Source organism: Chiloscyllium punctatum, chromosome 11 (assembly GCF_047496795.1).
Source record: "Chiloscyllium punctatum isolate Juve2018m chromosome 11, sChiPun1.3, whole genome shotgun sequence".
Lineage (NCBI taxonomy): Eukaryota > Metazoa > Chordata > Chondrichthyes > Orectolobiformes > Hemiscylliidae > Chiloscyllium > Chiloscyllium punctatum.
This window is the reverse complement of record NC_092749.1, coordinates 103,503,736-103,518,732: the sequence shown is the minus strand read 5'-3', so window position 1 is coordinate 103,518,732 and position 14,997 is coordinate 103,503,736.

Genomic DNA, 14,997 nt, shown 5'->3' with positions numbered 1-14,997 from the left:
AGCTCACTGCTTGAAAGCTGAGAGAGGCAGAAATCTTCATAATATTTAAGCTGAGGCAGTTGGGACTAATTTAGTTCATCATTACATACGGCATAGGCTGGTTGGACTAGAAGGTCTATTTCCATGCTGTATGAGTCTACGACTATGACTCTACAAGTATCTAGATGTGCACTTGCAATGCCAAGGCTATGGGCCAAGTGCTGGAAAATGGGAATAGAATAGTTAGATGATTGTATTTGACAGGCACAGACTGCTGCATCAAAAGGCTTTCATTTTGTGCTGTAAACCTCCATGATTTGAAGGAGATTGCCAGTCTTCAGTTAATTAGAAAGAATTTGTACATAAATTATAGATATTAAGGATGCACTAAGGAACTGTATTTATCATTAAATTAATCTGTGTGAAAGCCACAGGGGATCATGAGAACCATGTAGAAGTGGGAAGAACGTAGAGAGAGGAGAAAAGATGTAGGAAAAGAATGTGACTGTTTCTGACCATCATCCCTCATGGACAGCGTCAATGTCCTAGTATCAGAACACTTGAACTACCGTGTCCTAGGGTCTACCAGAACTGACCATTGGCATGCACTATGCAAAAGATTGTCGGCCTGACATACAGTTTAGAACTGTCTGACTGCACTTTATTTTGGCAGGTGTGCCACAGACTAGAGAAAAACAACTAAAATCTTTTCTCCACAAAGTAGGAGCTGCAAGAATAGATTATGGTGAAGAAGCCTAAAGATTTGAAGCTCACTGACTTGATTTTTGAGTATTGTGCAAACTGTCCATGTGAAAGTCACAATGAAACCATTGTATGCTGGCCAATGGTGCCAATCATGCCAATGGTGCATTGTTATCACTTTTCTTCCTGGATGAAAAGTCATAACAATGCACCATTGGCATGATAGACTCAACAATATTTTCCGTGCATATGGAGTCATACAGTTATACAACACAGAAACAGACCCTTTGGTCCAACCAGTCCATGCCAAACATGATCTCAAACTAAACTAGTCCCACCTGCCTGCTCCTAGCCCATATCCCTTACAAACCTCCCCTATTAATGTACTTATCCAAAAGGCTTTTAAACATTGTAACTGTGCCCATATCCACTACTTCCTTGGGAAGTTCATTCCACGCTCCAACCACTCTCAGTGTAAAAGCATTTAGCCCTTGTGTCTTTTTAAATCTTGTTCCTCTTACCTTAAAAATGTGACTGGGATACTATTATTATTCTGAGAAGCTTTTCTTCATTTCAAAAATATGCTTATTCATAGTCACTAATGCACTAATTCAGTTCTGTACAGTAGCACATGAAGAAACAAACAAAGATTGGGGTGTGAATCTCTCCAGCAAACAAATCCAAGGCTTTCCATACTTGTACAAGGTTATATTTGAGGCACCGGGGAGGGGGGGATTCTGGTAACTGAATGCACTCCCATTTAATTCCTGTAGAAAGACAGTCATATCTTCAGACCCTTAGGGATAAAATATACTTGCAACTGCAGTGCGAAAGGGGAACTATCAAGTTGAAATCCCATTTCACAATAACGATGACATTCCCACGGCAAAACATGATGACAATAAAGTACGTCCACTTCACCACCTTACCCAAGAAAAATTTCAATTGTTATTCTCAACAGCTTGCCTTGGAAAATCCTTATGCCAGAAACATCTGATAAACAAAATGTAAAATTGATGATGAGCTATGAATTTTCACAAGAGACATCTGCCATTAGCGATTGGAGCAGGAAAAGAAATGAATGAAGCCGAGAGAAAAACCGACAGACCAAAAGTTAGAACAAGGGAACTTACAGAATGAACATGATTTTTTTTTAAATGAGTGTCTTAAAAGGATCACAAAGGGAAGTAAATCCTTCAAGTGTGAGCATCGTTCTGGTCTTTTGATAGTTGCACTGATGCTTGTATTCAGGATCTGCTTCTGTAGAGCTTATATATTTTGACGTTATCATCTTTTTTCATTTCATAGCCACATTTTTCTTTGAACAGTAAATCCTCCACAAGTTGCTCATAAGATTGACGGATGCGAAGTTGTGACCTCTGAAAAATTGTGATGTCTCCCTGGGTTATGAGACACGGCTGTGGGGAGACCGCTCATAGTGTTACCAGAAGGTCACACATTGACCCCCATCTCTTGAGCTAAGAAACCTACTGCCAAGACACCCTGCTGAAAGCTTTACAAATAGAACATTGAGCTCTGACAGCAGTGTCTGTGTATGTGTTATGTTGCCTAGCGACCTATAAATACCAGCTTAAAGTGATGGCCTCTTTTTTAAAGAGAGGGATTTCAGGGCTGACAAGAACTCATACATTACCAATGGAATAAGGAGAAGGGAAGAGACTTTGCATTGCAACCGTGAACCAAGCTTAAGCTATCTACTGAGCTGTAATCATTCCATGACATTTTGAAAAGTTGATAAAAGAACAGTAATCAAAGCCACCTCAGCCCCAAGAAACGCTGCTGGTAAGGTGTGTGCATGCAGCCAGATGGCAATCAGTAAAGTGCTACGTGCACAGCAAAGAGGAGTTGTGATATGAGTCCTGAGATCCATGTGATTTAAGAAGGAGGGGTGGGGGGGGGTGGGGAGGTGGTCGCCCAGTAACTCATGGATGAGCGACCATTTTGTTACAAAAACAAATGAAGACTCTGTGGGACGGCATGGTTGCTCAGTAGTTAGCATTGCTGCCTTACAGTACCAGGGACCTGAGTTTGCTTCAACCCTTGGTGACTGTCTTTGCACATTCTCCCCTCGTCTGTGTGGGTTTTCTCCGGGTGCTCCGGTTTCTTCCCACATTCGACGTATGTGCAAGGTTGGTTGGATTGGCCAGACTAAATTGACCCAAAGTGTGCAGGGATGTGCAGATTAGGTGGATTATCCGTGGGAAATGCAGGGTTACGGGGATGGGTGTGCTCCTGTTCATAGGGTCAGTGTGGACTTGATGGGCTGAATGGGATTCTGTGAAGACTCTGTTTACCAGTGATGTTGTGGACAGAGAAGAGATCACGACTGATTCTTTTTCTCCAGTTAGTGGCATTTTCCTGCCTTGCCTTGTAATCTGTTAAAATGTGAGTGAGTGCCAGTGAAGTCCTAATGTTCACTATTTAAAGAAAAATAACAATTTATTTTTCTAACTCCAATAGTGAACACTAAATGAAACTATTAACAAACCGAACACTCTTTCCCTTAACTGAACACAATCCTATTAACATTCTGTTCCAATAACACAATTATTAAACATTGCATTAACTTAAACTCAAGTCATACTATCTCTGCATCTATGCTGTCTTCAATCTTCCTTCCGCTGATCTCCCTGGGTCGTCTTCTTTCTTTTTACTGCTTGTACAGGAAAACATAGAGAGAGTACCTTCTTATTTCTTTGAGAGCAAGATGTTAGATGGACGGTTAGCCCTCTAGTTCTACAGCAGTTGATCTGCTGATCGGTGGCAGTTTGCTCGGACCAATTTTCAAAATGCCTATGTTTTTTATTCCCCCCAACATCATATCCTCTCACTGGTCTGATGTTATTGAAACAATAAAGTCAAACTCAATTGGGTTTTAGTACCCTGGGCTTTATTTAAATTAATTGGTTAAATTTGAATTGTTGTCAAAACAGCAACTAAAACTCATGTATCCACTTAGCAGCCAATTGTTACATGTATCTATTTTGGAACAGTCCTCTTCTAGCTGTTCTGGCAGCTGTGGCTATACTTGAAATTTATCTAAAAATTCAGACAACACTTTCTACCTTGAAGTGAACATACATTCTTTCGACTTTGTAACACCGCCCTCTTAAGAAAAAATGAACCATCATAATGAAAAGATGGCTTCATTTTTTCTTTTTCTAATTCTTAATACCATTACTATGAAATACATATGTCATTAATCTAAATTATAACTCTCATATTAATTCTGCACACATATATAACATTGCAATCGATATGGTCCAATCTTATCTACACATTTTCTTTCACATGAGCAGTATTGCATCTGCAGTCACATTTTTATGATCTGCAACATGTACAATTTGTAAATTAAAAGTCTGTAACATAAGACTCCAATGAAATAGTCTCATATTTTTGTCTTTAAATCTTTCCAAAAATGTGAGAGGGTTGTGGTACGTGTACACAAAAATCTCTGACACATCGTTCGTCACACATGCATTAAAATGTAAGGCCAGTATCAAATTTAATAACTCTTTTTCAACGGTGGAGTATTTTCTCTGGGGATACTGAGTTTCTTTATAAAAGTAGCCAGTTGGCCATTTAATTCAGTCACCAACTTCCTGCATCAATACAGCTCCAACCCCTCTATCGTGAAGATTGTTTGCAACTTTGAAGGGTTGCAAAACAATTGCTGTAGCCGAAATTTCATGTTCTTCTTTAGTAAATCCATCAGCGATGTCACCATGCTGCTGAGATTTGATACAAATTTCCGGTAGAATCCACTTAGTCCCAAAAATTAAAGCACCTGTTTCTTCGAGAATGGTTGTGAAAATTCCTCAATAGCCTTCATCTTCACATTCTTCAGGGTCTTCCTTTCATGTCTGAAGTTATGTCCCAAGAACGTCACCTCTGCATTTGCAAATTCTGTTTTCTTTAAGTTTGTTACCAGTTTTGCTTTTCATAATTGTTCAAAGAACTTTGTCAACTGTACCATGTGATCTTATAAAGATCACTACATCGTCCAGATAAATGGCACAATTTTTTAACCCAGCCACAATTCTGTTCATTAGTCTTTGGACTGTGGCTGGTGCATTCTTCATTCCAAAGGGCATCACTTTACATTGATATAGCCCACTTGGGATTACAAACGCAGAAACTTCTTCCGATTTCTCTGATAACGGTAACTGCCAACAACCATGCAATAAGTCCAACTTCGTGATGTAAGTGGATTGTCCAACTTTGTCTAGCTAGTCCTCAAACCTTGGTATTGAATAGGAGTCCAATTTAGTTATGGTGTTGACCTTCTGATAATCTACACAAAATTGTTGAGTCCGATCAGGTTTGGGAACCAACGCAATTGGCGAACTTCACTCACTCTGACTCGATTCAATGATGTCTTTGTTGAACATCACATCCACTTCCTTATGGACCTGTGTGGCTTTGAGCAGATTAAGCCTGTAGGGGTGTTGTTATATTTCCACCTCACGCACAATAATATTAGTCCTCCCCATTCTATTCCTGCATGTGTCCTCATACTGCTGCAACAAACCTTTCAACTTGGTTCTTTGCTCCTGAGACAGACATCTCACTATCCTATCCCATTCTCCAAGGTCTTCCTCATTACGTAAAACTCCATGCCATCAGGGGCGACACGGTGGCTCAGTGGTTAGCACTGCTGCCTCACAGTGCCAGGAAATGGGGTTCAATTCCCACCTCAGGCAACTGTGTGGAGTTTGCGTGTTCTCCCCGTGTCAGCGTGTGTTTCCTCCGGGTGCTCCGGTTTCCTCCCACAGTCCAAAGATGTGCAGGTCAGGTGTATTGGCCATGTTAAATTGCCCATAATGTTAGGTACATTAGTCAGAGGGAAATGGGTCTGGGTGGGTTACTCTTCGGAGGGTCGGTGTGGACTTGTTGGGCCGAAGGGCCTGTTTCCACACTGTAGGGAATATAATCTAATCTATCAGGAATATGGTCCTCACTCTGCAGGGTAGCAACTAACGCCTGTTTCTCCAGTTCCCTGTATCCATTAAAGCAAGGTTTCAACATATTCACATGACATGCCCAATGCAGATTTTTTGTGTTTGGCATCCTTACCACATAATTTATCTGACTTCATTTTTTTCTCAATCTGATAGAGACCACGAAACCTGGCTTTGAAGGGACCTCCTATCACTGGTAACAATACTAATACATCAAGCCATGAGAAAATGTCTGAATTTTAGAGTTTTTATCTGTCTCCTGCTTCATCCTATGTTGTGCCCTCTTCTGGTGCTGTTTAGCGAATTCATCGATTCAGTTTAATCTCTCTCACCTCAGATATATAATTCAAGTATGAGATCTTCGAGCTTGGTCCTATCAATTTTTCTTTAATTAGTTTCAAAGGCCCTCTCATTTCGTGTCTGAATGTTAACTCAAAGGGAGTAAGTAAACTAAGTAGATTTGTTTGGGGCACCTCTAATGGCAAACAATATGAATGGGATACCTTTACCAAATCATTTGGGTAATCCTGACTGTATGCTCTTAATATGGTCGCAAGCTCTGATGCCACCTTTCCAAGTCTCCCTGGGTTTCAGGATGGTATGCAGTTGATTTAAAGTGTTGTATGCCTAAACTATTTATGACTTCCTGAAACAGTTCTAGCAGTAAAATTAGACCCTTGGTCTGACTGAATCTCTCTGGGTTGCCTACACTGGGTAAAGAAAGCTACCAACTCATCCACCGGTACCCTTTTTGTTTTAACACTCCACAATGGAATTGCCTCTGGAAATCTGGTTGACACATCCACCTACACAATCAATCATAACCCACGTGACAGGTTCTTTGAATGTGGGAATGGGCAACAAAAGTGCAGTTTTATTACTGCCTGTGGCTTACCTACCATTTGGCACATATGACATGTACGGCAAAGTTCAACCATATTGTTTTGCAGTTCAGGCCAATAGAAGTGTTTTTGTATTTTAGCCTGAGTCTTTCTCATACCTTGATGACCTCCTACTGGTAGTTCATGTGCTACCTGTAATACTGGCTGTCTGTATGCAACCGGCAACACAATCTGGTGCACTTCCACCCATTTCTCCTCTGCACTAACCTGCCCTGGTCTCCATTTTCATCTTAGGATTCTGTCCTTAAGATAACCCTCGGGAATGCATTCTGATTCCTTTTCTGTGTATGCGTCATAATATATATCTTTTATTGTCTTATCTTTCTGTTATAAGTCCATTAGCCTTTCAGGACCAAATACCTCTGCCTGACCCTCCACCTGTTCAGGTTTTTCCTGTACCGTTACATCAAATAGGGTGCCAGGTAACTGAAGCTCAACTCCTAAAGCAGCCTGTGCCTGTTCCAGGCTGACCCAGGATGAAGAAACACGCAGCAGTGTAGTGCCCTTTCACCTCCCCCAGTTCAGGGTAAAAGAGATGCTGCATGCATCTGGAGGGCACAACAAATTCCAGTAACGAGAGAAAATGTGATGTGGCATTTTTTTGGAATCTCCTTTTCAGGTGAAGCCACATTTATAATACTGTGTGCAATGTTGGTCACTATAATTGTGGGAGGGTATAAATGCATTGGGTGCAGTTCAGACGAGATTTACTAAACTAATGCCTAGAATGAGTGGATTGCTTTCTGAAGAAAGGATAGACTATCTAGCGCAGGATGCTCTGGAGTTGAGAAGAGTCAGAGGTGACCAAATTGAAACATAGAAGATCCTGAGGTGACTTGACCAATGGATGCTGAAAGGATGTCACTTCTTGTGGGAGAATCTAGAGGCAGGAGTCTTCAATTTTAAAAAGGAGCTGGCCCAATTTATGTATCTTATTTGTTTCCATTAAATCTTTTCTGATTGTTCGAAACTCCAGAAGACACAGGCATAGATTCTATAATCTTTCCTCACAAAACAGTCTGCTCATTCCAGATTTTAGTCTAATAAAGCTCTTCTGAACTGCTTCCAACAGTTTAATATGGTGACCAGAACTTTACACTCCAGTCTTGGTCTCACAAATGCTCTGTATAACTTAAGCTTAACCTTCCTACGCTTGCATTCAATTTCCCTTGAAGTAAAACATAGCTTTCTCCCAATTACTCACTAAAATGGTAAAATTTGGTTTGCTTTCTCATTAGAGAGAGAGAAGTAGACAACTGATGGTGGTTTAACCTGAGGGTCACCACACCTCAGGTGAGGGGAGAGGTTGAGAAGGAGAGTCCTTCATTGTAACTTCAGCTAGTGCAAGAATTGAACCCACACTGTTGGCATCCCACTGCACTGAAAACCTGCCATCCAGCAACCTAAGTTAACAAACCCCTTTTAATGCAGCAGGACGTCCAGATCTCTCTGCATCTCAGAGGTCTGCAAACCTCTCACCATTTAGATAATGTGCTTTTCTTTTACTCTCCCGGCAAAAACAGGTAATTTCACAATTTTCCATGTCAGAATAAGAAAAGACCACGCAGCTCCTTAGACCTGTTCCTCCAGTCGAATCAAGTGTGGCTCATGTGAGATTCTAGTCCAGCTCTCTACCTTGGTTTGATCTACCCATGCTCGAGAGAGAAAAAAAAGTATTGATCCAAAAGCGAAATACTGTGGAGGGTGTCAATACCAAAATAAAAACGACAAGTGCTGCGGCAACAACCCAGGACATCCTGCAGCTCTGTCTGCGGGGGAGAAGCAAGACGATTGTTTCAACTTGACCGGCCTTCAGTAGGAGGAAAAAAATGAAAGATGAAACGAGGACGTTGACCTGAAATGCTAGCTCTAATTCTCTCTCTGCAAATATTGCCAGACCCCTGTGGACTATCTCAAAACAGAATTAGTGATCTTAGTTTTGAAACATTTTAGGGGAGGAAGGGGGTTTCCAGATTTCCAGTGCCCTTTGTCTGAGGATATGCTTCCTGACATTACACAAGCTGGAGACATTCAACAGGTCTGGCAGCATTAGTGCAGAGAGAGAGAGAAAGACAGAATTAACATTTCAAATCCAGTATAAACTGCTCTTTGAAATCCCTAGCCCTTACTTTAAAGTGATAGCTGCTTGCTCTGGGTTGCCATCCCCTTCCCCCATTAGAGGAGGTCATTTGCTTCCATCGATCCAGTCACTTTTTTGATACATTTTAAACTTTCTTTCACCGAAGAATTGAATTCACTGAAAGTAAAGAGACATTTGCAGTAATGTTTTCTCCCCCTCTCTATTCAACTTCTGACTGAAATTAAAAGCTGCTTAACAAGTTTGTTTATGGTCTAGTTTCAAGAAAGTGTTTCAGAAGTTTGTGCGTATGTTAGAAACTTTATGGTAACTTGCCAATGTATAATTTCGATGTGTCATCCCTGGGTCTTGTCACTCTGCACCTAGATATTCTGACTGCAAGTTTATCCCAATATCTACCCTGGAAAATTAAACACAAAAATACATGTTGCTAGTGTTAACAAGTTTCCAAGGAACTGATTGCAATGTTATTTTTCTGAGCATGGACCTTGTCTGTTTCTCCCCACTTCGATTACCTCTATTTATTTTTTCCCTGCAGATTTGGTTAGCTAGGATTCATTTCCACTGCGTCACAAGCCTTTGTTTTTACTTATCTGTGGACTCAGGCTGTAAACAACTTTATAAGACCTGCAAAGACCTCAAAACCGCATTTTGAATTAGGACTAATTTGGACAAAAACGTGTTATTGCAAGTGTGCAACATGACCCTTGGCATTTAGTGCAGGATGCAATCTCTTTTCAACCTTAATAAGGACACGAGGCATTAACTGAAGAGTTACAAAAATACAACATTGTAAATTTCCTTATGGAGGCAATAAAGCTTTTAATTATGATAATTAATGTTGGCTTTATGCAAATGTTTTATACTTTTTTAAATTACTTCAGCTGTTAAAATGGATAAAGCTTTGCTGCATGCCAGACTATTAAAGGTCTGATAAATTGTATCAACTCAAAATCAAATTTTGTTTAGATTAGATTACTTACAGTGTGGAAACTGGCCCTTCGGCCCAACAAGTCCACACCGACCCTCCAAAGCACAACCCACACAGACCCATTCCCCTACATTTACTCCTTCACCTAACACTAAGGGCAATTTAGCATGGCCAATTCACCTAACCTGCACATTTTTTTTTGGATTGTGGGAGGAAACCAGAGCACCTGGAGGAAACCCATGCAGACACGGGGAGAACGTGCAAACTCCACACAGAGAGTTGCCCACATATTTCAAGTGTCTGAAATATAATAGCTGGATCCTGTTGTTCTCCCACCCGAAGTTCTTAATTTGTTTTAGCAAAGAGAGATTGAATTGTCAACCATACATCTTGTTTCAATGGAGGGTGGATTTGCAAGGCCATTCACACAAAGGTTCAAATCTACCCCAGCTTGTTTCACGGAGTGAGTCCATCATTCCCTTCTCAACACTCAATTTATGAGGGCATTCCAACTACAGTTTGGCCCCCTGATGTGGACCAATACTGTACTCCAGTGGATTGCTGTAATTTTGCAAACATTGCCCCTCTTCTATTTTCTTTGCTTGGTGAGGCGAGTCTCAATAAATTTTCAATAAGATAGTTCACAGGCTTCACTATGTGTGGTGATGGATGGGGTATGGAATTGAGTGCTTGTGGCCACAATGATCAGGAAAAGTGCAACCAGTCTCTAAGATAGATCTGACATTGTCTGCACCTCCACCTCTCTCCATTTGCTGTGAGGAAGTCTCTATGCAGTAGTGGGCTTCTAGGCCACCTGTATATTTCCAACACCGAGGATTCTGTGCTCTATTTTCACGTCGGTTCGTAGAATCATGCAATACAGAAGGGGTCCATCAACCCATTGAGCATGTGCTGACAAAACTGCACTAAATCTATACCAGTCCCACTTTCCAGCACGTGGCCCACAGCCTTGACTGTTATAACACTTCCCTGTTGCCTGTTTACTTTGTCTCGGTCCAGGAGCAGATCCATGAGAAGGTCCTCTGACTTGTCTGCACTGCCTGGCCAAAGGTAAGGAATGTGGGACTATAGTGCGGCAAAAGAATTAAGAGACAATTCCTTCAAACAATGGAAAAACAGCTTTAATATAGAGCGTGGTCTGTATGTGGAATGAACTGCCAAAGGAAGTGGGAGATGAAGGTACAGTTACAACATTTAAAAAATATTTGGACCGATACATGAATAGGAAAGGTTTAGAGGAATATTGGCCAAACACAGGCAAATGGGAATGGTTTAGTTTGGGAAACATGGTTGGCATGAATGAGTTGGACAGAAGGGTCTCTTTCTGTGCTGTATGGCTCTGTGACTCTATAACCCTGTAAGAAGTAACAAGACAAGGGGGTCTGCAATTAATGACAGGACATTAGGAAGCTCACAGGAGCAGAGGGATCTTCGGATGCTTGTGCAGAAATCCCTGATGTGACAGGACAGGCTAATAGGTTAGTTCAGAAGGTAAATGGGACATTTGCCTTAATCAGTTGTGGCAGGGTGGTCATGTTTGAGCTGTACAGGAGTTTTGTTCGGCCACAGCTGGAGGTCTGTGTGCACTTCTGATCACTGCACGATAGGAAGGAGCTGATTGCAATGGAGAGGGTGCAGAGGAGATTCACCAGGATGTTGTCTGGGATGGAGCATTTTTGATAAACTCAGGCTGTTTTCTTTAGAGCAGAAAAAACACAACAGGTCAGGCATCATCCGAGAAGCAGGAGAATTGATGTTTTGGGCATAAGTCCTTCATCAGAATGAGTCCTGGGGTGGGGGGGTTGCAGTGAGAGAGAGAGAAAGAGAGAGAGAGAGAGACACACTGAGATCCTTGTAGAGAGAGGAGAAGAACTTCTTCAAGGTAGGCATTCTTGGAAGAGGCTTTGCAGTAGGATTGAAATCAACCAGGAGGAAGTGAGGACTGCAGACGCTGGAGATCAGAGTCGGAGAGTGTGGTGCTGGAAAAGCACAGCAGGTCAGGCAGCATGTGAGGAGCAGGAGAATTGACGTTTTGGACACAAGCCCTTCATCATGGGCAGCACGGTGACACAGTGGTTAGCACTGCTGCCTCACAGCGCCAGAGACCCGTGTTCAATTCCCGCCTCAGGCAACTGTCTGTGTGGAGTTTGCGCATTATTCCCATGTCTGCGTGGGTTTCCTCTGGGTGCTCCGGTTTCCTCCCACAGTCCAAAAATGTGTGGGTTAGGTAAATTGGCCATGCTAAATTACCCATAGTGTTAGTTGATGGGGGAAATGGGTTTGGGTGGGTTGCTTTCTGAGGGTTGGTGTGGACTTACTGGGCCGAAGGGCCTGTTTCCACACTGTAAGTAATCTAAGTAAGTCATGAATGACATCAGGAATGAAGGCTTATGCCCACAGCGTTGATTCCCCTGCTGCTCAGATGCTGTCTGACCTGCTGTGTTTTTCCAGCACCACTCTCTCAAGTCTGATCTCCACCATCTGCAGTCCTCACTTTCTCCTCCTTTCGAGCAGAGAAGGATGAGATTGTGACGTATAAGATTAAAGGGGGGGACAAGGGCAGGGTGAATGGAAAGCAGCTGTCCCCTTAGTTGAAGGGTCAATAACAAGTGGACAGAATTTTAAGATGCCACAGGATTTAGAGGCAGTTGGAGGAAAAAGATTCATTTATGAGGTGGTGGGAACCTGGAATGCACTGTCCAGCATGGTAGCTCACAACTTCTGAAAAGCCTGCACTCGAGCAACAGTGTAGAGAGGAGGGCGATTAGATTCATGTGTCTGCCTCTACCCTGTGGTTACATTCACACCCAATTGGCCCTGGAAATGACGGGGCCTATTGACAAGTGAGCACAGGAGGTGCTGCAGTATATTACCAGCTTCCAAACTGTTGTTTTTGTTCCACATTTCCACTCTTATGGACCATTAACACCATCATGTAATCATTCAGTTGCATGACTTCTGTGGATACATTTGTGAATCATTCTGGTGGCAGAGGCAGTGAATGTTTAAAATGGCCAATGAGATGCCTGACGGTATACCACCTTTTACTAGGCGGAGACAAACCTCCGGAACACTCTTGCAGCTACCCTCTTGAGGCAACCAGAGAATGTTTCATCAATGTTTCTGACTTGTAGCCTGTACATGGCAGTTGGATTTTGAGGACCCAGGCCTTTGAGTCACTTACCATAGAATTCCCAGCCTCTGACCTGCTCTGAATTTCTATGTTTATAGTTTACAATAGTTCCAGTTAAACCTTTGGTCAATGATATGTAGGTGATACAGTGATGGTCCTGCCATTGAGTGACATCTTTGTGTCATGAATATTATTTGCTAGTTACCAGTGCAAGCCTGAATGGTGACCTGGTCCCGTTGTATGTAGGTATGGACTGATTCATCATGTTTTATGTAACTCTATGCAATGATGTATTTGTGGACGTTTGTCTCTCCTTTTAGTCACTAAGAACAACATCTCAAATTTAGCTCAACGTTGCTCAACACTTGTTTAAATGGACCCTTTTTTTGTCGGCATTGAACACTGTGGATGTGTTCTTCACATCACAAAAGGGAATGGCATTCTGGCATAACTTTAGTGCATGAGCACTTACTCCTTACTCCTGACTGATAATCTCCTTTGGTGAAATTTTAGGATTAAAGACATGTGCCTCAATGTTTATCACATTTTTCTTTGATGTTATTTTGCAATTCCAGTATGAGTAACTGAAATCTGAGAACAAAAATCCAGCAAACCAGATACAGCCCTGGTCAGGCTGACCTTACTGAGTGTAGCTTCCATAGTGTACAGGGACTAGAATAGAATTGCTACTCACACATATGGGCTATTAGCTCTATTCACATACATAGAACATAGAACATAGGACAGTACAGCGCAGTACAGGCCCTTTGGCCCTCGATGTTGCGCCAATCCAAGCCCATCTAACCTACACTAGCCCACTATCCTCCATATGCCTATCCAATGCCCGTTTAAATGCCCATAAAGAGGGAGAGTCCACCACTGCTACTGGCAGGGCATTCCATGAACTCACGACTCGCTGAGTAAAGAATCTACCCCTAACATCTGTCCTATACCTACCACCCCTTAATTTAAAGCTATGCCCCCTCATAATAGCTGACTCCATACGTGGAAAAAGGTTCTCATGGTCAACCCTATCAAAACCCCTAATCATCTTGTACACCTCTATCAAGTCACCCCTAAACCTTCTTTTCTCCAATGAAAACAGCCCCAAGTGCCTCAGCCTTTCCTCATACGATCTTCCTACCATACCAGGCAACATCCTGGTAAACCTCCTCTGCACCCGTTCCAGTGCCTCCACATCCTTCCTATAGTATGGTGACCAAAACTGCACACAATACTCCAGATGTGGCTGCACCAGAGTCTTATACAACTGCAACATGACCTCAGGACTCCGGAACTCAATTTTTCTCTACCAATAAAAGCCAGTACGCCATATGCCTTCTTCACTGCACTATTTACCTGGGTGGCAACTTTCAGAGATCTGTGTACATGGACACCAAGATCCCTCTGCTCATCCACACTACCAAGTATCCAACCATTAGCCCAGTACCCCATCTTTTTGTTACTCATACCAAAGTGAATCACCTCACACTTACCCACATTGAACCCCATTTGCCACCTTTCTGTCCAGCTACAATAACAATATCTTACACTTACCAGGAACATTAAACATAATTAAACCTCACAAGAACCTCCACAGGAGTTTTATCAGAAGGAATTTGTCAAGAACACACATGAAGATAAATAAGAGCAAGGGATTAAAAGCTCAGACAATTAGACTGCCTTTAAGAAGCATCTAAATGGTGAAGGGCACAGCCATATTCCAAAACCATAATCATATTCTAGTGCAGTTCCTTGGCCACATCATCCACACACGTCAGCACAGCTCTTCAACAACAGTGACTCTTCAGGTTATGACCCTGTAGCAACCTTTGTGATGACACTGGGTATAGATACCACAATATGGTAGAAATAGAACAGACTGGAAGGAACATTCAGAGAGACACAATAGAGAGAGACATTCTCGAAACAAATCACAGAGAGCACATGAATGTAATACATGAAGAATTTAGATTAATCCTTACCTAATGTAATTGTAGATCAAACCCGAAAGCTTTCCAGGTCTTGTTCTATGTGGGCAAGGACTGATTCAGAGCTGTGTATATCCATGAACGCCATATACAGCATTTTAATGTGCAATAGATGGTATTACATTGGAGTCTATCATTAAAGTCTTGACTTGCCTTCTCCTTGACTAGTCTATAAAGAACCTAAACTTATAGTGTGGTATCAAACCACTTGACAAAATACTTCATGGTGACACAAATTCAGTATTTTCCATTTCATTT